This window comes from Chlorocebus sabaeus, chromosome 10 (genome assembly GCF_047675955.1).
Source record: "Chlorocebus sabaeus isolate Y175 chromosome 10, mChlSab1.0.hap1, whole genome shotgun sequence".
Classification (NCBI taxonomy): Eukaryota; Metazoa; Chordata; class Mammalia; order Primates; family Cercopithecidae; genus Chlorocebus; species Chlorocebus sabaeus.
The window spans coordinates 33,982,334-34,008,529 of NC_132913.1; the positions used below are offsets into that span (position 1 = coordinate 33,982,334).

General features: G+C 36.2%; 1 long non-coding RNA gene across 1 annotated transcript in view; it reads left to right on the forward strand.

The window, feature by feature from the left end:
* Window positions 1–226: 226 nt before the first annotated feature.
* The window catches only part of LOC140712670 (uncharacterized), a 134,097-nt gene continuing 108,127 nt past the window's right edge, over window positions 227–26,196 (forward strand). Inside the window, exon 1 of the long non-coding RNA XR_012094384.1 lies at window positions 227–487. This is a non-coding gene — a long non-coding RNA (uncharacterized lncRNA). The remainder of the gene's footprint in view (window positions 488–26,196) is intronic.

Consider the following 26,196-nt stretch of genomic DNA (forward strand, 5'->3'; position numbering starts at 1 on the left):
AAACTGTACTTCTCTTGATGTGTATTCTTATTTTTGCCTTGCTTTTTGAGGTCAGCAAACAAGCCAAAAGCCCAGGAAGGCACCGAGGCAATGGGGACATAGCTATATAAAGAAGGCTTTCATTAACCTTGCTGACCCACCATAATTTCAAATGTCAGCAGCTAATCAGAGACTCACTGACATCATCAGCGGATGGAGGGAAGAGATATCCTGTGGGATCCATCTTTTCTCTAAGTCTGAAATATATATTTATAACGCCGCAGGGTTACTTTTGTTATGAAATGATGGTGAGAAAATTCCCTTCTACTATTGAAATACATGCTTCTAATGCTGAAGTTAACGATTAATTTTGACAGAACAGCAAAAACATTTATTTAAATGTCAGAAACTGACTACATTATTGGCTTCTCTTCTACTAAATTCTCCCATGGCATTTTGACAACATGGGCAGCTGTAATGCTTGGCTCACTAATCCAGAAAAGAAAAGGTAAGCTAAATTATATTTCTTTTTTTATAAAAGATTTTTCTCCATGACTCATTTTCATCTTATGGGGGTAAAAAGAAACACAGAATAAAGTATTCATTATTGCTTCAATTGCTACAGTTTGTAATATAATAAAATGGCCAATAATTTGTCCATTCCCCATAAGCAGCCATCTAAGATGTATAACAGAATATTTTAATGAATTCTACCAAATCCAAAAGAAATGGGAAGTGAATGTTTACCTAAGAAAGAGGAGAGTTTGTAATTTAAATTTTGTTTCTTTCATAGCTTATATAAAACTTACATTTAAAATGGGTTTCTTTTGTCAAAACATTGCTTGGATCATTTGTGACCCAATAGTCCTGGCAAAATACACAAATAAATATGCAATGACACTTCATGTTTGTAACACATTTAATGTACAGCTTCTGATGTCTACAGATTATTTTACATTTCCAAACTCTTCAGATACTGTTTTTGATTTGAGACTCTTGTTCTTTTCATTTAACTCAGCAATCTTGTCCCCAGTCATCATAGAGGGAAGGAAGAGAAGAGTGAGACTATGAGAGGCTGTCACCTGATAGGAAAGAGACACCTTTACGTTTAATCCAATCCAACTCCTTGTATTTAAAATATATTCCCTAAAGACTTGACCTTACACTTTACAGCAGTTAGGTGATAGAAACTAAAAAATTGAAAGCTGAAATGAATCATGTGCTCTCTGGAATAAAATATCAATATATGAGAGTAAGGAAAACTAAGAAGCATAAAAAGAAAAGACATTGAGACTATAAAGAGAGAAAAATTCTAAAAATTAAAGTTTAAATGAGGACATCAGCACTATATTAGTCTGTTCTCACACTGCTATAAAGAACTACCTGAGACTGGGTAATTTATAAAGAGAATAGGTTTAATTGACTCACAGTCCCACAGTCTGTTTAGGCAGCATGGCTGGGGAGGCCTCAGGAAACTTATAATCATGGTGGAAGGCAAAGGGGAAGGAGGCATATCTTCACATAGTGGCAGGACAGAGAGAGAGAGCAAAGGGGGTTGTGCTACACACTTTTAAACAACCAGATCTCATGAGCACTCTATCACAAGACATCACTAGGGGGATGGTGCTAAAACATTAGAAACCATCCCCTTAATTCAATCACCTCCTACCGGGTCCCCCATCCGACAAGTGGGGATCACAATTCAACATGAGATTTGGGTGAGGACACAGATCCAAACCATATCAAGCACTTAATTTTTAAGATTAAAAAAAAATAAAAATGCAACACAAAAACATTTAAACCCAAGGCTACATCTTCTGTTGTGAGAGAATTCTGGTTTAGTAACAATCCACTAACACATTAATACTAATAGAAAAACCATCTTAGTTTTTGGCAATTTCTTTATAGTATTCCAGGAAAAGAGTAGGCTGCTAAAGTATCACAGAATTACTAAAAAGATATATAGATGGGATATCTTTTTAAAATTAGGTACCACATTTTGCAATATCTATAACTAGGCAGTGATTTTTTCATTCAATATAGTTGCACAATAGTTAAAAGAAATTATTCTGTACTCAGCCAGGCGCAGTGGCTCACGCCTGTGATCCCAGCACTTTGGGAGGCAGAGGTGGGTGGATCACGAGGTCAAGAGATCAAGACCATCCTGGCTAACACGGTAAACCCTGTCTCTACTAAAAATACAAAAAATCAGCCAGGCATGGTGGCGGGTGCCTGTAGTCCCAGCTACTCAGGAGACTGAGGCAGGAGAATGGTGTGAACCCAGGAGGTAGAGCTTGCAGTGAGCCAAGATCACGCCACTGCACTCCAGCCTGGGTAACAAAGTGAGACTCCGTCTCAAAAAAAAAAAAAAAAAATTCTACACTCATTTTCACAACTCATTTGAAAAATCCAAGTTATTGATTTTATGGATGTATATCATAAAATAATAGATGTAAGTTTTCTCGGAGTTTGAGTTCAGACTTTGCCACTTTTTGTAGCCTCATGGGAATCACCTAATATCCTTGATATTTTTATGAAGATCAAAATAATTTCATAGTCTCATGTGAATCACTTAATCTCTCTGGAATTGTTTTGAACATTACATAAAATAAAAAAATTATAACAATTTCCACTGAACTGACCTATCTCTGATGAAGCTCTACAACACTTGTACATTTTTGCTTGCACACTTGAATTACATCTTGACCTTTGGTTGCGGTCATCTGCAAATCAGCTTCTGCAAGATGTGCCTATTTTTCCATGGATAATGTAATAATTTGGTACAAAGCAAACTGATAAATATGGTTGTAAAAATATCGAATTCCATGCAAGAGACAAGTGTAAAAGTTTGGCACATATCAAGAGAGTTTTTCTGCTCATGTTATAGTACAAGTATATTTCAATTTGTGCCTCCTTTAAGCTTGAAACTATAGAACATTTAATACAGCATTTGTTTATGCAAGGAAGTCCATTTCAAATCTCAATCAGCAGACTTAGATATTATATCAAAAGAATGCTGAATAAATGTTCATAATTGGAACTAAATATTTAAGGTATTAGGTATCATTTTTTATGCCTCCTGATAGTTTAGCTAACCAATCATTTTCAGATTCTAATATCTTTGGGTAAGAAGAATTCAAAATAAATAAATCAGAGAGATAAGTAGATAATTAGATAAACAGCAAAGATATAGATATTTTTATCTCTCTCTCCACACACAAACACACACACACAAAACTGTAAAGTGTTAAGTTAAGCATTATTTTTTAAGTCTTCATGATAAAATACATTTGTTTGCCAAGCTAATTTAGAGGAACAGTATACCATATATTTGTCTCAATATATTATTTTTTCCAAAAATAGCTCTGAATATTTAAATATGTGAAATAAAATCACGTACTGCTGGACACTTAGTGCATAAGATTTTAGATTGTCTAAGCCAAACTATTCATTTTGAAAAGAAGAAACTGAGCAACCCCAGACCCAAGATGAATTGCTTTATATAAAACATAGAAATAAATATAAACGCATATAATAATTTTCTCTTATAACGGGTCATTGAGATGCTCTGGCCTGTGATTCACTCTATGACATGATTTATTCTTAAATTTTTTTTTAGTCTTGGCTTAATTTTTTTACATATGAGAGACTATAAAATATCTGCTGTGTTTTTAATTTAAAGATGCAAACGTTCAGTTTAAGAGAAAATAAAATTATTGAAATTTTTAATATAATTAATAGTGTATTATTGGTATATTTGGAAATGATAGCCTTTATTTCTTCTAGATCAGTCTTTTAGACTTACTAATTTGGAAAAACATTTTGAGAGAGAACTTGGATGCTCTCAACATTAAAAGCATATCCTAGGAACCAGCTTATGAACAATGTCACTTTCAAATTCCAATTTGATTTTATCTTCACTTGAATGAGTGATGTGAATTTTATTTATAATGTTGTCCAACAGTCTGAACTTAGCTGCAAAACATTAGAGATGGGAAGCATAGTCCTGAATACCAGAAGCCCTTTACTTTGACATGACTATATCAAACTGTCTTCTATTTATACATTTTGAATCTATATCTATAAAGAAAAGGCTGCAACAAATATCACTTTCATAGTGAGAGCCACATTGTCTGACTAGGTCCCTCTTTTACGCTACAGTATACCCTTATGTCTGGCATACAGTAGGTACTTATATTTTTAAATGGATGAATGATTTCACTTGTTTATACAAATAAGATATATAGAACAAAACCTTTCATCTTTTATGTCTTATTTCTCAAAGATGACTTTCTTACAGCATTTATGTATTAACCATTCTCTTTTCTGTTTGTCAGTGTTTTTGCTATCTTAAAATTCAATGCAGATTTTTAGTTTTATCTATTCTAAACTGGCAATTTTTTTCTCTTGCTAATATTGGCATGAATTTCTGTGTATAATGCACTCATTCTTTAAAACCTCCATTGAGAAAGACTCTTACATCCCTTCATTACCCACGACTTATTTTTACATTAACATTCTTAAATTATTCTTTAGTGTTATTGTACTAGTGACCCTTATAAGTTTGTAAACAAATACATTTGTTTTCTATATATTTATTCTTTGCCTTCTAAACAGAGTGAAAATGAATCTAGAATCTTTATCGTATTCTCAACAGGCTTTGATGATACAATTAAAATACAAAGTAACCAGAAGTTAAATTATCAATAAGAGTCATTTATTTTGCATTTTTATTTTAAAGAATACTTAAGAGAATTGTGATGAATTAGCAATGACAAACTACTTCTTGCAGGCTGATTTTGTGTGGAGAGTTTAATTAAACATTGCAGCTGTTTATCTCTGTGGTGATTAAATTTTCATATGTAAATTACATGTATTAAGATCAAGATACTTATGTAAATGTCACTTGCCTTAATGTTTTGTGTTACTGTTATTAACATCTAACCATCAGTTTATAATCTTCTTGTGCTGCAAACTATTGGCATGTGATACATTGTTAAGACAAGTAGATTCAGATCCTAAGAACAAACAAATTTATTTTGTATTTTTATTTTCAACCTAAAGTTTATCATGCAATCTAACTATATTAAAGAAAAGTAAAATCTAAAGCATCTAGAAAGAACAGTTGTTTTCTTCCAAATTCCATTCTGTAGATGCTACATTCCATAAAAATGTATATAAATAGATTATTAAAAAAAAAAATACCAACAGACAAAAACAATAATTGTGTTTTCTAGAAATGCAGAATGTGTAGACAAGATCAACAGATAGAGAACAACATGTACTTTCTGAGTTGCGATGTAGGTATTATCAATATAGCACCTTAGAAAACGGAAATCACTTCATGTCACCTCCACATAAACAAACGCCCAAGCTTTTGCTTTTCAGATTAACTCTTTATTCCCCGGACAAAGAAAAGGGAGTATTTAAAGCAAAGTTGTTGTGGAAACCCTCAAATAGCAATGATAATTCTTACGTTGCTCAACATAGCTCTCACATTTAAGTCAACATACCCTTTCAACCAGAAGAAATTTGGTCTCTTTAAGAGTAATAAAAGGGGATAACATATAACTAGAAGTCACTCAAAATGCTATTGCCAATTACATATCTTTCTTTGCAGACTTTACAGAGTCATGAATTGGAAAAAGTGTCACCTTTATAATATTTGTGCTAAAGTCTTGATTTAATACCTACATTTAGATTTTCGCTATTATAGCATATTGGGCACAATTATCATTATCTGAGCTATAAACAATCCTCCACTCTGTGTGACTCCAAAAGATTTTTTTTTTTTAAGAGAGAAGGTCTTGCTTTGCTGCCCAGGCTGGAGTGCACTGGCACGATCGTAGATCGCTGAACCCTCGACCTCCTTGCCTCAAGCCATCCTTCCACTTCAGTCTCCCAAGTAACTAAGGCTACAGACACGCACTACCCTCCCAGTTAAAACTTCGCTTAATAAAGCGAACTAAGAATGAAAATGAAAGGGTAACCTCCCTCTTTTCTTGTTGAGTGCAGTTATTAGCAAACTTCAGTCTAAATATTCACCTTCCTTACAAATACGCCTCTTGTATTTGCGCATGCGCCCAAATATATTTTCATAAATTATATAATATTCTGTTAAAAGATAAACTTAGGCACGTTAAAATTTTCAAGAGTTTATTCAAGCAATAGGAATTCATGAATAGACAGTTTCAGAATGCAAGAGGTTCAGGGCTCCACTGATGGGGTATAAGGGGAAAACTTTTATAAGGTATACTACGAAGTAAGGCAAAGAAAATTTTTATTGGTTAAAGTGGAGCAGTAGCTTCAAAGTCCCCATTTAAAGGTTAGCTGGCAATTTCTGATTGGTTAAGCTTAAGTTTTGTTTTTCTAGGACGTGACCCTTTACAATGAATTAGGTTTCAAATTGCTTCTGTGGGAACTTCAGTTTGCTTAAGGCACTAGAGCTACCTCAGTCTAATAGCCTCTAAGTTAATTATTTTAATAATCCCCTCTTTGGGTCGGCCTCTCATTTATGAGGGACTGACCAAAACTCTGGCATAACTATTGCTCTGTGTCACCATCATGCCTGGTTTGCCTTTGTGTCATTGTGGAACTCGTAAGTCAGGATGTCAGGTTCTTGTTTTGTCATTCTAATAGCAGTGAGACCATCTGGCATACGGTTGATGGATGCAAGGATGCATTTAAGACTCTTGATGGAACATAGCACACCAGGAAGATTACAATGATGACTATCAGAAGGATAATACAAAGAGACTAGAACATATTCCTTAGCCAACGTCTCTAAAAACCAAACCAGCTAAAGTCAAGTAAATCAAATGATGAATGAGTTGGGAATTTCTATGAACAAAGAAAGACAAGAAAAAAAAGCAAGGGTTAATGGCTAGAACAAAATATTAATCTAGTCGTTGAGTTGATAGGGCAGCTAGTCAAGAAGATTTCTAGATTTGAGCTTGGAGCACGTTTAGATGGCGGAATGAGTATGGCAGTTGCAATCTGACAATATTGCTGGTTTGCAATGTTAATGTCTCAATTATCTCAGTGAAATTCCTGAGTGGCCTACACAGCAGCAGGCATAAAAGTTGGCCTCTGAACTTTATATGAAAGTATCCACTTTCAGTTTGTGGGGCTTCAGAAGAAAGGCAGCTTTTGTTATTAGTGATTCTAAGTAAAAAGGGGGGCAGAAAACTGCAAACATTAGCTTGGAGAGTTGTAGCCAGATGTTGGAGGAAATGAAAAAAATCAGGATCTAGTCCAATCCACATCTATCTGATTGTTGTTTGTAAATAACAAAACTCCAAAGACAATGAACAGGACTAGAATCTAATAATGGATGCACTATAGTTTTCTACTGAAAAAGAGCTTTTCTCCATATAGTCACCCCCATTTCTACTAAAGAGAATTACAATAAGATTCTAGTCTCATTGATCTTGGCCTGATTACTTGCAAAAGTGCAGCAAGAATAGTGATTGATTATATGAGCTCTTTTTAAGTCTGCTTTACTGGAACTTTTAACAAAAGCAAAAAATCTCAGATTAGACATTTACAATTAAGGACTTGCCATCAGAGTTCAATTGCAATACCTACAGATTTGGGTGAATTTCTCTCCTCAAGTTCCCCCAAATATTCATAAGTTTCTTGGGCCTTCCAGGAAAACAACCTCTCAACCTGTAAGTCTAGGACACCCTGCCACACCCCACTGTAAGGGCTTTCTTGGCCCCATAAAGTCAAACTTAGTTCCCTAAAACTATTTGGTCATATCTAATTCTATACACATTCTCAAATATGATATTTTAATCAAAGTCATTGCAATATAACCAAAGTTTCCAATTGTATCCTGTTTTAAGAATAGATTCTTATAAAACTTGTACAAATAATCATATCTGGTTACAAACACGAATACTCACTGATAGTTTCCAAATTCTGGAGAAATCAGGTACGGAGAAAAAAAAATTGTTTTAATTTTGGTTTACAAAGATATCTTTGTATTTCATTTTGGTATTGTTTCACAGTGACCTATGATCATAGTTAATTGAGTCTCTAAACCATTTGATATTTTTGATAAACTTCCAAAAATAAATTTCAAAATTCAGTCTTTTTTGACCTTGAACTTATTTTGGAATTTTCCAGATGGGTCTCTGAAATATCTCAAGTGATATTAGTAACATATATCCATACAAATATAATTTCAAGAAGTCAAATATCATTTCTTTAACAAGGCTTCCCATGAGAATTTAACATATCAAATAAGTCTACTTAGTTTAATAGCTCTCTTTTTGCAAGAAGAGAAAACAAATTTTTACATTACATTGTATTGCTTTAATTTTGGTTTACAAAGGTACCAAATTGCTGAAATTTACAGGTATCTTTAGAGAAAAGAGAAAATATTTCCGTAAGTATGAAAAACAAAACTTTAAAGATTTAGCAATGTCTCCAAAAAAAATTGCAATCATCAATTTATTCAGTCCTACGTGATTCTTATTCTGCTTCAAAGGTTATCGGTTTTATGAATCTAGTTTTTCCATTAGAGTTGTACAAATTATTATCCTGTTTGATGGTATGTTAATAAAGTTACCAGAACCTGTACTTTTCAGTCTTTTCCATGAATCCCTTTGAAGACAAAACACTTAAGGATTATAGGCATTTGCAAAGAGCTGCCTGTGGGTGACAAGACTTAAAGTGGCCGTGGTTAAAGATCTGATGCTTGTTTATTATAATAAAATTGGCAAGAAAATTTTATTCCTGTAATATATCACTTTTCTAATATATTAACTAAAATTGTGCTTAATCACATTATATTAGGACACATAAGAGTTCTAGGAATTTTAGACAAATTCTGTAACATTTATATTAGTAACATATATCCATATAAATATAACTTTAAGAAGGTCAAACATCATTTCTTTAACAAGGCTTCCCATGCAAATTGAACATATCAAATAAGTCTACTTAGTTTAATAGCTCTCTTTTTGCAAGAAGAGAAAACAAATTCACTTGAGATATTTCAGGCACCCATCTGGAAAATTCCAAAGTAAATTCAAGGTCAAAAAAGATTTAATTTTGAATTTTATTTTTGAAAGTTTATCAAAAATATCAAATGGTTTAGAGACTCAATTAACTATGATCATAAGTCGCTGTGAAACAATACCAAAATGAAAATGAAAAGATTTTTAATTACATAATTGAAAAAAATAAGCTCTTTTAATAGTGAGAAATCTCCGTTTTCTGATTACCAGAAAAGGATAACATGAAGCACAGGAAATTGTTTTAAGGCACAGAATTTTCATTTTCTAAGAAAATTACTCAAAAGGTAAGGAAAAATATTTCACACTTTCTTACCAAGAGCAGACCTATATAATAAGAAAACTGTGTCATTTTAACAGAGAAGACTAAATTCTAGTTTTGGATTAATGTACTTTTGCTGTTAAAGCTCAGTTATAAAGAACACATAAAAATAAACACATTCTAATCTTAGCCATCTTAACCACACATAAAATTCCTTTTCCAAGATTCCCTTTCCACAAAACTTCTACAACTTACTTATATTTATTTAGATTTTGTCTTATATTTCCTTCTCTTTTAGAACAACAAGTCATTCTACTTTAGGCCAAATATTACTCTATTTGTCCCTTAAGAAAACAGATGAACGAACAAAACTAAATCTCATACTTTATAGCTTTTCTTACCAAAACATGTCTTACTTTCTTTGTATACTAAGTTGCTTCACTTATTACTTGTTTTAGCTAACCTATATTTATTAGAATTTTTAAACCTTAGTACCTTTAATTTTTAACAAAAACCATAAAATAGCTGTCTATCATATTAGCATTCTGTAAATTGGCAAATCTATGACTGCATCATTTCATAATGTCGAGAAGCATATGATTGCTCATAGTACAATTTTTCACTATGGCACAGAACAAGTTTTCTAACAGACTCAAATTCCTTTAGTTCTTCTGTAATAAAAAGGCAAAAATAGATCAGTTTAAACCTATGTTCAGTAATTAATATTCAGATACTTTATCTTATTTTAAAATCTATATATTCAATGAATATCCATAATTTAACTTAAATTAGCAAAATTCCAATGGTGGAGGTTAACAAGGCGATTTGAGAAGCTATTTTTAAATAGATATATATAAAACATAATTATGTTTGAAAGGTTTATGTATAAAATTTTGTTTCTTACATCTGTTTAATTCACTTGTTCTTAACAATTATATTTGAATCCATGAAAATGTTATGAGATATTAGACAAAGAAAGCCACTGTCTCAAGTTATTTTCCTATTAACTATTTTTACAGTGTGTGCATGATAGACCATCCTCAAGAAAGCAACCTTAACAAATTTAAATAGATAGTTCTTTTTGTTTTGTTTTGCTGCTGTGCTTAATACACATGAAATAATGTATTCTACATTTTCACATTTCTTCTTAGGTTGAACTCATAGTTTTATCATCTTAACTACCTTGAGATAACATAAATTTATTCGACTTGTAAACCCAGGTAGCAATAAAGTTGTGTGTCCGTATCATATTTAATATTGGCAACTCTGAAGACATATCTGTTTTAATTAAACCAACAAACTGAAACTGGTTTTTATTTGCCAAAGATTATCCCCAGATCAGTGCACTTGAAAAACATTTGGGTTAGTTTCTGTATTTCTGAGCGTTATGGAAATAATTTATATAAGCACTTATTTTTCTTTATCAAGTAAAATAAGCCAAGTAAATAGGGCTCTTTTGCAAATTTAATTCTGGCAAACTCATTTAGAAGTAGAAAAAGTATCACATGTGCATAACATACATATAGACATACATAAATATACAGACAGAAACAGATCTTATAGCTTTCATTCTAAAGTTTTAGCAATGTGCCAGGTACAGTAATACAAAATGCACTAGTTTATAAAAGAATATTTCTGGATCCGAACTGTGGTCTTGGCTGATGAAACAAGTTAAGATTATTCATCCAGATGGCTAAAGATTTTTATCAATATTTGTGAAAAAGACTTTTAAGGTTATTCATTTGCCCAATTTTCAAAAATCTTTTTTTCTGATGAGGCATATCCCTAAAATTTGCATATTAAAGAAATAACCCTAGGATTCTAGAGGAGAAATTATAGAAAATTTACATCTCGAAGACACAGAGTTTAGACACCAGGCCTAAATGCCAAAAAAGGATATTTACCCAAATAAAAAATGGTGTGGGTAACAGTCTAGTTAAGACTAGATGGCCAAGAAAATTACCTTAAATGAAGGCAAGGTTTGTGGTGTAGTTTTGAGTCAACGCCTTCTTCATTCTCTAGTGTTTTACTCCTCCTTCTCTTTCTTTTACAGAGTGAAGTCACCCTTACATATGGAGATTTCCTTTATAGATGTAAATTTCTCTTACAAAGGGTCTAAAAATAGCCAGCTCAGAATAATGTTAGGGAGGCATATTTGGGGGACTAATTCTGTCAGATTGGTAACTTCCCAAACCAGCCATTGTTTTTCAATTCGATTACTGAATTTAGGAAGGAGCTGATTGATGAATCGGGCGTGCATTTTTGATGCCTGGAAGTCACTATTTTTCTAGCCCTTTTTGGTCCATCCCTGGAAAATTGAGTGGTTATTAGATTTTTGATATCTTTCCCATGGACCTCCCATTTGGTTTCAGCCATCTATTTATGGACTTCTCCAGGTCCCAAAATTATGTGAATAAATTGATAAAGATCAGAGCATCTTAGATTATATGTTCCAATGAAAATTTTAAATTCCTCATTAAATTTATGGGTTTTGCCTTTGGGATAGGGAGGACAGGGAAGTCTTTATTTCTCTGAGCTCAGGTGTTTTGTTTTGGTAGAGACGGGGTTTTCCTCTGTTGCCTAGGCTAGAGTGTAGTGGCATGAACAGCTCACTGCAACCTAGTCCTGGCGTTAAATTATCTTCCTGTCATGTGCATCCCTGTGAAGAGACCACCAAACGTGCTTTGTGTGAGCGATAAAGCTTTTTAATCACCTGGGTGCAGGTGGGCTGAGTCTGAAAAGACAGTCAGCAAAGGGAGATAAGGGTGGGGCCATTTTATAGGATTTGGGTAGATAAAGGAAAATTACAGTCCAAGGGGGTTTGTTCTCTGGCGGGCAGGAGTGGGGGTCCCAAAGTGCTCAGTGGGGGCGCTTTTTGAGCCAGGATGAGCCAGGAAAAGGACTTTCACAAGGTAATGTTATCAGTTAAGGCAAGGACCAGCCATTTTCACTTCTTCTGTGGTGGAATGTCATCAGTTAAGACTGGGCAGGACATTTTCACTTCTTTTGTGATTCTTCAGTTACTTTAGGCCATCTGGGCGTATACATGCAAGTCACAGAGTATGTGATGGCTTGGCTTGGGCTCAGAGGCCTGACACTTCCCACCATAGCCTCCTGAGTAGCTGAGACTAAAGATGTGCACGACCATGTCCAAACAATTTTTTTTTTAAATTTTGTTTTTTTGTAGAAATGAAGTCTCACTATGTTGCCCAGACTGGCCTTGAATGCCTGGCCTCAAGCAATACTCCTCACTCAGCCTCCCAAAGTGCTGAGATTACAGACATGAGCCACAGTGTCTGGCCAAACTCAGGTTATGACTAAGGTATAAAGATGTTTAAAGAATGCCTGGTTGATATAAAGGCCTAAATTTATAAGGCATTTGTGTAGTGTTTTTTGTTTGTTTGTTTGTTTTTTACTTTTGCAGAGAAAAGAAAACTAAGCATAAAGGTTACATTCAGAGTAACTTGGATAGAGAACCGTGCAGTTGAAGTTAAGTCAGTCAACATATATTTTCTTTTTCTTTCATGATCAATTAAAGTTTTTATTTGCCTTTTATAAGGACTCTTTTGGAGAGGCTATTTCTAAATCCTTTAGTTTCTTGGAAGCCTCTGCATGCCTATAAAAGACATGTCCCTTTATTTTTGAGGCACTTGGGATTCTGATTTTGAGGTTTCTTTTTCCAATGTGCCCCTTAAATGAATAATTTTTTATTTTTATTTTAATTTATTTATTTTTTTGAGATGGAGTCTTGCTCTGTCACTGGGCTGGAGCGCAGTGCTGTGATCTCGACTAACTGCAACCTCGACCTCCCAGGTTCAAGCAATTCCCCTGCCTTAGTCTCCCACATAGCTGGGACTACAGGTGCAAACCTGGTTAATTTTTTTGTATTTTAGTAGAGACGGGGTTTCACCATATTGGCCAGGATGGTCTCGGTCTCCTGACCTGGTGATCTGTCCACCTCAGACTCCCAAAGTGTTGGGATTACAGGCGTGAGCCACGGCGCCCAGCCATGAAGAATTTTATGTGAGGTAAGCTTTCACAGTGCATCCACAATTATTCTAAATTTTCTTTCGTAAGTTCACTCGAGTCTATTTTATCTGTTATGAACATAGCTATTCTAGGTTCTTTGTGATTAATACTCCCAGGTATAACTCTAACAATTCTGTGATTTTTAGTTTTTCTCCTGGCATTAGCAATTCCATTTTTTGAGCTATAGAATGATTTGGGGAAACCAGGGAAGGCTGGGGCAGGGTTAAAAGAGAAACAGGATAGGACAGGGAAAGCAATACGCTTAAAAGAGTTAAAAAGGAAGCAGATATGGTAAGAGGGCAGACCCTTAGTCAGAATACCAGGGTTCAAATCTTATCTTGACCACTTAGTAACAGGTGGCCTTGGGAAATTTATTTATCCTCTTTATGTCTCATTTTTCTCAGCAGCCAAATGGGTAATATTAATATGAGGGTAATATATTACTCGAATATTAGAGTCATAATATTAGAGTAATATAGTAGTGGTTGTAATCAACCTCTTCTGATTTTCATGAGAATTAAAGTAGATTATTTGTAAAGCAGCCTGAACTGTGCCAGGGAAATAATAAGTGCTATCTGTTCATTAAATAAATAAAAATAGGGAATAGAAACCATAAGGAGGGAATAAGACAGCTTTAGTTACGTTTTCTTTCACCCATTTGAGATTTCTCTTTCACAAGTAAATTTAATCAGGTACAATTTTTTGTGATTACTCGTATATGTGGAATTCTCTCTGTCAGGCCTCTGAGCCCAAGCCAAGCCATCGCATCTCCTGTGGCTTGCAGGTATATGCCCAGAGAGCCTGAAATGACTGAAGAATCACAAAAGAAGTGAAAATGCCCTGCCCCACCTTAACTGATGACATTCTACCACAAAAGAAGTGAAAATGGCCGGTCCTTGCCTTAACTGATGCCATTACCTTGTGAAAGTCCTTTACCTGGCTCATCCTGGCTCAAAAAGCACCCCCATTGAGCACCTTGTGACCCCCACGTCTGCCCACCAGAGAACGAACCCCCTTAGATTGTAATTTTCCTTTATCTAACCAAATCCTATAAAATGGCCCCACCCTTATTCCCCTTCACTGACTCTCTTTTCAGACTCAGCCCGCCTGCACCCAGGTGATTAAAAAGCTTTATCACTCACACAAAGTCTGTTTGGTGGTCTCTTCACATGGAGCACATGACACTTTCTATAAATTTTTTTGTTTCCTATTGGTCACATTTTTTTCTGTAATGCTTTTCCCACTTCTTTCTTTTCTTCTATTAGATTGAATACAGATTCTTTTATTTCTTTATGCCCCCTTTTTAACCTACTGATTTAGAAGTTATTCACTTCAATTGGAATATTTTAGAGGATACTTTAGGACACAACTCCTTATGATTTACTTGCATTTCTATATGTCTTGCAAGCAAAGGTATTGCTTGCCTTTTCCCTATCTTTTTAAGGATGTTTGTACGGCAAGCAGGCTCTGAAGACAGAATGACCACCTCTGGAAGACGGGGCAGGTTTATTTCACGTCCACTATAATAAAAGTCATGTCTCTTTCTGAAGCGAAAGTCAGACAAATTTTCTATCCACTATAAAAGATCAGATTCCTTAAGCCCAAAGCATCTCAGGCATGACCAAACCCTCTGGATATGCAGCATATCCTTGCACCCCTCCACACTGCTGTCATGAAATATAGGGTGAAGATGAACTCTCATAAACATAAAGCTCATGCTTCTTGCTGTGCCATGACATTTTTTTTTTTAAAGACTGGACATGGTAGCTCACCATAATCCCAGCACTTAGGAAGGCCAAGGCAGTAGGATCAGTTGAGCCTAGGAATTCAAGGTTACAGTGACCTAGGATCATGCCACCACACTCCAGCATGGAGCAACAGAGCAAGATCCTCAGAGAGAGAGACAAAGAGACAGACAGAGAGGGAGAGAGAGAGAGAGAGAGAGAAGGAAGGGAAGGAAGGGAAGGCAGGAAAGGAAGGGAAGGAAGGGAAGAAGGAAAATAATGCTTCTCTTCACACCAGGAGTCTCACTGTTATAGTCTCACCAATGTACCCCAATGTAGCAGTCTCTCATTATTTGAGGTATCACCGAGGGTTCTTTGTCTAACAAAAATTAAGGAGCATAGACACCAAGGAAGAGGTTGGAGTGAAAGTTTAAGCGAAAGAAGAAAGCTCTACACAGTAGAAAGGGAACCCAAAAGAAGGTTGCCATTTTTACAGTTGAATCCAAAAGCATTTATTGGAAACCAGTGAGGGATGGGTATCTCATTTGCATAAGGCATGAATTTCTGGTAGCTCCACCCCATCCTCCTGATGCACATGTGGGCCCTTAGCTTGAGTTACTTCATATTGCTTTGCTCCCCTTACTACGCATGTATCAGGGGATGAAATTTCCCATTGTGGGCATCTCTGGGCAAGTCACCTGTTTAGCCTTTATTTTCTGTCTGGCTGTGAGCATGTCTTAGGCAAGCCCCCACTGTGCAATGTCCCTTATCTGTGCCTGTAGCTTGATTTTTCAGGCTGTTCTTTTGTTTAAAAGAATTCAACTGAGGATCCACCTTAACTTCCTCCCTGACTGATTTCTTTCTTTCTCCTCTCTCATCATCTTCTGATAGTATCCATGAAACAGAATCGGACAGGTCAGGATTAGAGCAGAGCAAATGAGATGAATCATGCAAGTGTAGCTTCAGATGGCATCTTTGAAATACTGATATTTTGTTCATCATGGAGATTTTGCATTTTTTATTTTTTATTTTTAAAATATTGCTTTAAAGCATTACTTAATTATTCAATTTTTGGGCATGTTTTAGAAATTTTGTGTCCCAAGTGAGTGCCACACTCCTTCATTTTAGTTCTAGCCCTGCTTCTCAGTCTAGAAACCCCCAGAGCAATTAAAAAAATGCAGGAAGGTGGGAGCTGTCAGCAATAAGGATAAAGGGGCTTGGGTGAATAGAAAACATCAGAAAATAGTACAATTCTATCTGTGAGCAACTGGCCACTCAATATCAAAAGTAAATGTGGCTTATATGCTGGTGTGGAGCTGATTCCTACCTCCACACCCTCTGATACCTTGCAGCACTTCCACTCTTGACCTTGGCTGTTTTAAGAGGACAAATAATCAGTAGTATTACTAAGGTCTTCTGCCTCCAAAGAAGACCAAAGGTCATACACACATATAAGAATATACTGGGAAGCTATAAGGAAGAAAAGGGACTCAAATCTTTATAGCTCAGTTGGATACAAGTTCCTATCTTATATTTGATCAACATCTTATCTAGTCTGTAGGGTAGCAAATACCAAGAATCAGCTAATGGGGCTTGGGAAGACTTCACAGTAGGGAAGAGAAACTAATGTAAACTTGTTGATGAGATCTTTGTGTCTTCAACTACTAAATATATAAATGCTATTGGTATTTTACATGTCTGAACTATACATGCTCATTAAGTGGCAGAAGGGACTATCCAGATTGCAAGGGCCACGTGTAGGTTAGAGCTAGTACCTTTGGAACACCTCAACCATAATAAATTCTTTGAGACACAAATCTCTACCACTGATCATTTTGCCAGTTAAAACACCTGGGAAAGAGGGAGAGTCTAGATCCAGAGGCAACAATTTGGTTTTGAATTCATTATCCCTCTGATCTTAGCTATTAGTTTGCTACTAGGATCTTGTAGAAACTGAATGTTTCATCCATGGAGGTTTTGTGATTCTCTAGCCTGATTTCCTTTTTTGGCATATTCAACTTTAACTCAATAACTAACAAGATAGGAAGGGCTCAACTAATCTAGTTTGTCAAATGGAAATAATATATTTAAGAACAGAACCTGCCAGGCATGGTGGCTCACGCATGTAATCCCAGCACTTTGGGAGGCCAAGGCGGGTGGATCACAAGGTCAGGAGATCAAGACCATCCTGGCCAATATGGTGAAACTCTGTCTCTACTAAAAATACAAAAATTAGCTTGGCGTGGTGGCAGGTGCCTGTTGACCCAGCTACTCAGGAGGCTGAGACAGGATAATCGCTTGAACTGGGAGGTAAAGTTTGCAGTGAGCCGAGATTGCATCACTGCACTCCAGCCTGGGGGACAGAGTGAGACTCCATCTCAAAACAAACAAACAAACAAACAAACAAACAAGAACAGAACCAGCCTGGCTACCAACATCATCTTGGCTTTACATGAAAAAGTGGCAACTATCCTTTGGAAGAAGTTTTATGCTCTACTCTCTATTCTACCTGAAAAAAAGTTGCTGATTCAGTAGTATCCTTCATTTGAAGAGGTTCTCCTAAATGCTAAGTACTAATTTGCATTAGTGATTTAGTTAAGTTGAAACCCTATGATGTCAACTGAGCAACTGTAGCTATTCAACCTCCTCATCATGAGCTATACAGAATAGAAAGCAGGTGTGACTGCTTTCAGTGGTCAGAACTCAAGGCTGCTCTCATATCATTGTCCACTTGATGAAAAAGTCACATTTTTACTGACTCTTGGGATGCTGCCAATGCCTTAGCTTTTTGGTCAGCCACTTGGGAAATAATAAACTGCAAGATTAAAGAAACTCCTCAAGGAAGCAAAGCAAAATGGTGAACAGAAAACTCCTTCAATGCCTCCTCAAGGACACCAAGTTACCATCTACATAGAGAAAACACCTTCACAAGAACCAAAATTCAGGTGAGCACTCATAGTACCTGGTTTTAACTTCATATCACTGAAAGAGGCACTGAAGAGATAGAAAAAACAGTCCCGAATTGCTGATGCCACCCTTCACCCACCCCTGGCAGCAGCTGTGTGGTATGGGCACAGAAAGCATCTCTAGGCACTGGAGGCGGGAGAACACAGAACACAGCAATTGTGAGGCACTGAACTCAGTGCTGTTCTATTATAGCAGAAAGGAAAAGCAAACCAAACTCAGCTGACACCCACCCACAGAGTGGGCCTTTAAACCTGCCCTAGCCAGAGGGGACTCACTCATCCCAGAGAGCTAAACTTCAGTGCTCTCACAAACCTCACCACTGAGAGCTACAGTGCTCTTGGATCTCTAAGTAAACTTGAAAGGCAGTCTAGGCAATAAGGACTGCAACTCACAGTCATGTCCTAGGGCTAAACTAGACCCAGAGAGAGTGGACCAGGGGACACGTGACCTAATGAGACACCAGCTGAGGAAGCCAAGGAAGTACTGGCATCACCCCTTCCCTAACCCCAGGCTGCATAGCTCATAGCTCCAAAAGAGACCCCTTCCTTCTACTTGAGAAGAGGAGAAGGACGAGTGTGGAGGTCTTTGTCTTGCATCTTAGATGCCAGCTCAGCTACAGCAGTGTAGGGCACAAGTCAGAGGCATGAGGCCCCCATTCCAGGCCCTAGCTCCCAGAAGGGAACCAGATGCCTTGAAGGAAAGGGTCTAGTCCTGCCAGCATTCATCACCTGCTAACTGAAGAGCCCTTGGTCCCCGAATAACCAGCAATGATACCCAGGTACTATGTCAAGGACCTTGATGAGCCACTGAGACTTGCTGGCTTCAGGAGAGACTTGGCACATTACCAGCTGGGGTGGCTACAGGGCAAAACTCCTTCTGTTTGAGAAAGCAAAGGGAGAAGTAAAGGGGACTTTGTCTTGCACCTTAGGTACCAACACTGCCACAGGGGAGTAGAGCACCAAGCGGGCTCTTGGGATCCCCTATTTCAGGTTAATTCTTGGGTGGCAGTTCTGAACTTGCCCTGGTCAGAGGGGAGCACACTGCCCTGAATGGTGAGTCCCAGACTAGGCAACATTCACCACAAGCTAACTTAAGAAACCTTGGGCCTTAAGGGAACATTGGTGGTAGTCTGACTACTCCTCATGGTCAGAGGTGGCAGTGGCTACAGGATGAGGTTCCTCTGCCTTCGGAAAGGGGAAGGCAAAGTGGGAAGAACGGCATCTTGTGGTCTGAGTGCCAGCTCAACCACAATACAATAAAATACCATGTAGACTTCTATGGTTTTTGACTATAGTCTTTGACTCCTGGATGGCACTGTGGACCCACCTGAGGCCTGGGGGCCTCATTGCCTTGAAAGGAAGGACACAGGCATGGCTAGCTTTGCCAACTGATGATTGTGGAGCCCCATGGCCTTGAACAAACATAGGCAGTAGCCAAGGAGTGGTTACTTCAGGCCTTGGGCAAGACCCAGTGCTAAGCTGGCTTCAGTTCTGACCTGGAGGAGTCATAGTAGTGGTGGCCACTGGGTGCTTGTGTCATTCCACCCCTAGATTCAGGTGGCTCAAAACTGAAAGAGAACTCTGTATGCTTGGGAGAAAGTAAGGAAAAAGAACAGGAGTCTCTGGCTGTTAATCCAGAGAATTCTCTCAGATCTTGTCCAAGACCATCAAGCAAGTAGGTACCTCTATGAGTCTGCAAGTAACCACAGACTTACTGGACTTGGGGTGCCCCCTACAGGAGAAACAGCTAAGATCACAGTACTGAAGTCCTTTCAAATATCTGGGAAGGCTTCCCAAGAACAGCTACAAATAAGCCCAGACAGTAAAGACTACACTAAATACCTAACTCTTCAATGATCAGACACTGAAAAACATCTACTAGCATCAACACCATCCAGGAAGACATGACCTCAACAAATGAACTAAATAAGGCACCAGGGACTAATTCTAGAGAAAGAGAGATATATGATCTTTCAGACAAAGAATTCAAAATAGCTGTGTTGAGAGAACTCAGATAAATTGAAGATAGTACAGAGAAGGAATTCAGAATTCTATTAGATAAATTTAACAAAGAGATTGAAATAATTAAGAAGAATCAAGAAGAAATTCTGGAGCTGAAAATTAAAATTGGCATACTGAAGAATGCATCAGAGTCCTTTAATAGCAGAATTCATCAAGCAGAAAAAAAATAGTTTGAAGACAGGCTATTTGCAAATATAGTCAGGGAGACAAAAGAAAAAAAAGAATAAAAAATAAAAAGCACGACTATGGGATCTAGAAAATAGCCTCAGAAGGGCAAATCTAAGAGAAAGAGAAAGAAGTAGAAAGTTTATGGAAAGGGATAATAACAGAGAACTTCTCAAACCTATAGAAAGATATCTATATCCAAGTACAAGAAGGTAATAGAATACCAAGCAGATTTAACCCAGAGAAGACTATCTCAAAGCATTTAATAAACAAACTTCCAAATGTCAAGGACAAAGAAAGGATCCCAAAAGCAGCAAGAGAAAAGAAGCAAATAACAAACAATGGAGCTCCAATACACCTGGCAGAAGGCTACTCAGTGGAAATATTACAAGCTAGGAGAGAGTGGCATGACATATTTAAAGTACTGAAGGAACAAAACTTTTAACCTAGAATAGTATATCTGGTGAAAATAGCCTTCAAAGATGAAGGAGAAATAAAGACTTTCCCAGACTAACAAAAGCTGTAAGATTTCATCAATATCAGATCTGTCCTATAAGAAATGCTAAAGAGAGTACTTCAATCAGAAAGAAATGGACATTAATAGCCAATAAATAATCACCTGAACATATAAAACTTACTGGTAATAGTAAGTACACAGAAAAACACAGAATATTGTAACACTGTAACTGTGGCGTGTAAATTACTCTTATCCTAAGCAGAAAGACTAAACAAAAAATCAATCAAAAATAACTACAACAACTTTTCATGACATAGTACAATAAGATATAAGTAGAAACAACAAAAAGTGTAAAAGTGGGGGGAAGTCAATGTAAATATTAGTCTTCTTTTTGCTTGTTTATGCAAATAATGTTAAGTTGTTATCAGGTTAAAGTAATGGGTTATAAGATAGGATTTACAAGCCTCATGGTAACCTCAAACCAAGAAACATACAATGTATACACAAAAAAATACAAAGCAAGAAACAAAATCATATCATCAGAGAAAATCATCTTCACTAGAGGAAGACAGGAATTAAAGAAAGAAAAAAGAGAAAACTAAAAACAACCAGAAAACAAATAATGAAATGGCAGGGGTAAGTTCTTACTTATAGATAATAACATTAAATGTAAATGAACTAAACTCTTTAATCAAAAGATATAGACTGGCTGAATGTCCATTGAATACAAGAAACACACCCATTTATCTGTTGCCTACAAGAAACACACTTTGTCTATAAAGATATACATAGGCTAAAATAAAGGTATGGAAAAAGATATCCCATGCCAATGGGGGAAAAAATAAAGCAAGAGTCACTATACTTATATCAGACAAAACAAATTTCAAGACAAAAAAGGCAACAAGAGATAAAAGTCACTATGTAATGATTAAGGGGTCAATTCAGAAAGAGGATATAACAATTTTAAATAAATACGCACCCAATGTAAGAGCACCCAGATATATAAAGCAAATATTACCAGAACGAGAAAGACAGGCCCCAATCAAATAATAGTTGGAGACTTAAACACCCCACTTTCAGCATTGAACAGATCTTCCAGACGGAATATCAGCAAAGAAACACCAGTTAATCTGCGCCATAGACCAAATAGACCTGACAGATATTTATAGAACATTTTATGCAAGAGCTGCAGAACACAAGTTCTTTTCCTCAGCACATGTATCATTCTCAAGGATAGATCATATGTTATGTCACGAAACAAATATTAAAACATTCAAAAAATTGAAATAATATCAAATGTATCCTCTGACTATAATGGAATAAAACTAGAAATTAATAACAAGAATTTTGAAAACTATACAAATACATGGAAATTAAACAATGTACTCCTGAATGACCAGTGGGGCAATGAAGAAATTAAGAAAAAAATTGAGAAATTACTTGAAATAAATAATAATGGAAACACTACATACCAAAACCTCTGGGATACAGCAAAAGCAGTATTAAAAGGGAAGTGTATAGCTATAAGCACCAACATCAAAAAGAGTTAGTAACTTCAAATAAACAATCTAACAATGTACCTTAAAGAACTAGAAAAGCAAGAGCAAACCAAACCCAAAATTAGTAGAACAAAATAAATACTAAAGATTAGAACAGAAATAAATGAAATATAAATAAAAAATATAAAAGATCAATGAAACACAAAGTTGGTTTTTTGAAAAGTTAAAAAAAAAATTGACAAACCTTTAACCATACTGAGAAAAAAAGATCCAAATAAAAATCAGAAATGAAAAAGGAGACATTACAACTGATATAGCAGAAATTCAAAAGATCATTAGTGGCTACTATGAGCAATTATATGCCAATAAATTGGAAAATCTAGAAGAAATGAACAAATTCCTATACACATACACCTTTCAAGTTTGAACTAGGAAGAAATCCAAAACCTGAACGGACCTGTCACAAGTGATGAGATGAAAGCCATAATAAGAAGTCTTCCAGTTGGCTGGGCACAGTGGCTCATGCCTGTAATCTAATCCCAACACCTTGGGAGGCTTAGACAGGAGGATCACTTGAGGCCAAGAGTTCAAGATGAGCCTGGCCAACATGGTGAAACCGTGTCTCTACTAAACACACAAAAAGTAGCCAGGTGTGGTGGTGAACTCCTGTAATCCCAGTTACTCAGGAGGCTGAGGCAGGAGAATTGCTTGAACCCAAGAGGCAGAGGCTGCAGTAAGCTGAGATTGCGCCATTGCACTCCAGCCTGGGTGACAGAGCGAGACTTGATCTCAAAAAAAAAAAAAAAAAAAAAAAGTCTTCCAGTAAAGAAAAGCCCAGACCTGATGGCTTCACTGCTGAATTCTACCAAACTTAAAAAACAAAAAAGTACTAATCCTACTCAAACTATTATGAAGAATAAAGGAGGAAGGAATACTTTCAAATGTATTCTATGAAGCCAGAATTACCCTGATATGAAAACCAGACAAAGACACATCAAAATAAGAAAACTACAGGCCAATATCTCTGACAAATATTGATGCAAGAATCTTAACAAAACACTAGCAAACTGAATTCAACAGTACATGAAAAAGATCATTCATCATTACCAAGAAAGATTTATCCCTGGGATGCAAGGATGGTTCAATATAGGCAAATCAATGAACATGATACATCATATCAACAGAATGAAGGATAAAAACCATATGATTATTTCAATTAATGCTGAAAAAAGCATTTGATAAAATTCAACATTCCTTCATAATAAAAAGCCTTAAAAAACTGCATATAGAAGGAGCATATCTCAACATAATAAATGCCACATATGACAGACGCACAGCTGATATCATACTGAACAGGAAAAACTGAAAGTCTTTCAAGTAAGATCTGGAACATGAAAAGGATGCCAACTGTCACCACTATTATTCAACATGGTACTGGAAGTCCTAGCTAGAGCAATTAGACAAGAGAAAGATATAAAGGGCATCCAAATTGGAAAGGAAGAAGTCAGATTATCCTTGTTTTCTGAACTCTAAAGACCCTACAAGAAAACTATTAGAAATGATAAATTTAGTAAAGTTGCAGGATACAAAATCAACATACAAAAATCAGTAGCATTTATATATGCCAACAGTGAACAATGTGAAAAAAAAAAAAGTAATTGTATTTACAATAGCCACACATAAAATTAGAAATCTAGGAATTAATCAAAGAAGTGACAGATTTCTATAATGAAGACTTTAAAACATTGATGAAAGAATTTGAAGAGGACACCACAAAATGGCAAAATATTCCATATTCATTGATTGGAAGAATCAATATTATTAACATGTCCATATTATCCAAAGCAATTTACAAATTCAATGCAGTCCCTATCAAAATACCAATGATATTCTTCACAGAAATAGAAAAAAAAGTCATAAAATTTATATGGAACCACAAAATACCCAGGACACAAAAGATCCAGACCCTAAGCAAAAAGAACAAAACTGGATGATTCACATTACTTGACTTGAAATTATATATAGAGCTGTAGTAACCAAAATAGCATGGTACTGGCACAAAAACAGACACATAGAGTGATGGAACAGAATAGAGAACCCAGAAACAAATCTACACACCTAGAGTGAACTGGTTTTTGACAGAAGTTCCAAGAACATGCACTGTCTCTTCAACAAATGGTACTGGGAAAACTGGATATCCACATGAAAAAGAATAAAACTAGACCCCTATACTCTCACTATATACAAAAATCAAATCAAAATGGATTAAAGACTTAACTCTAAGACCTCGAACTAAAAAACTACTACAAGAAAAGGTTGGAGAAAATCTTTAGGACATTTCTGGGCAAAGATTTCTTGAGCAATACCCAAAAAGCACAGGCAACTAAGGCAAATGTGATCACATCAAGTTAAAAAACTTCTGTATAGCAAAGGATACAATTAACAAAGTGAAGAGACAACCCATAGAATGGAAGAAAGTATTTACAAACTACCTCCTGACAAGAGATTAAAAACCTGAATGTATAAGGAGCTCAAACAACTCTTTAGGAAAAAAATTCAATAATCCAATAAAAAAGGACAAGAGATTTGAATAGATATTTCTCAAAAGAAGACATACAGATGGCAAACATATAAAAAAGTTCTAACATCATAGATCATCAGAGAAATGCAAATCAAAACTACAATATCATTTTATCCCAGTTAAAATAGCTTATATCCAAAAGACAGGCAATAAAAAATGCTACTGAGGATGCAGAGAAAAGGGAACCCTTGTACACTGTGGATGGGAATGTAAATTAGCACAATCACCATGGAGAACAGTTTAGAGCTTCCTCAGAAAACTAAAACAAGAGCTATCATATGATCCAGCAATCCTACAGCTAGGTATATACCCAAAGGCAAGGAAATCAGTATATTTTAAATATATCTGAATTCCTATGTGTGTTGCAGCACTGCTTACAATACCTAGGATTCGGAAGCAACCTAAGTCTCCATCAACATATAAATGGATAAAGAAAATGTGGTACTTGTATACAGTGGAGACTATTCAGCCATAAAAAAAATGAGATCAGTCACTTGCAACAAGAATGAAACTGGATATCATTATGTTAGGTGAAATAAGCCAGGCATAGAAAGACAAACTTCACATGTTCTCACTTATTTGTGGGATATAAAAATCAAACCAATTGAACTCATGGACATAGAGGGTAGAAGGATGGTTGAGAAGGGTAGTTTCCAACAGAGACTGGGAAGGGTAGTTAAGGTTTGGGGGAAGGTGGTGATAGTTAATGAGCTAAAAAAAAAATAGAATAAATAAGACCTACTATTTGATAGCACAATAGGGTTACTATAGTAACCCTATTACTAAGTATACAACTTAATTGTATACTTTAAAATAAAGAAAGTAATTGGGGCCGGGTGTAGTGGCTCAAGCCTGTAATCCCAGCACTTTGGGAGGCAAAGATGGGCAGATCACGAGGTCAGGAGATCGAGACCATCCTGGCTTACACGGTGAAACCCCGTCTGTACTAAAAAATACAAAAAACTAGCCAGGCGAGGTGGCGGGCACCTGTAGTCCCAGGTACTCGGGAGGCTGAGGCAGGAGAATGGTGTAAACCTGGGAGGTAGAGCTTGCAGTGAGCTGACATCTGGCCACTGCACTCCAGCCTGGGCAATAGAGCGAGACTCCGTCTCAAAAAAAAAAAAAAAAAAAAAGAATGTAATTGGATTGTTTGTAACTCAAGGGATAAATGCTTGAGGGGATGGATACCCCATTCTCCACAATGTATTTATTTCACATTGCATGCCTGTATCAAAACATATCATGTACCCCATAAAAATGTACACCATGTACCCACAAAAATTTTAAAAAACTAAAAAATTTAGAAAAAAAAGAAAAAATAAAGAAACTGAGGCCACCAACTCTGAAAACAAATTACATCTGCTGATCAGCCTCTCTGGGCCACTTGTATAGACGTTCATTCTCCAAAAAGACAAACCAGAATCAAACTGTTGATTGATTCTGCTTCACCTAGATTGCTACCTTTGCTGCCAGAATCCATTATGGTATC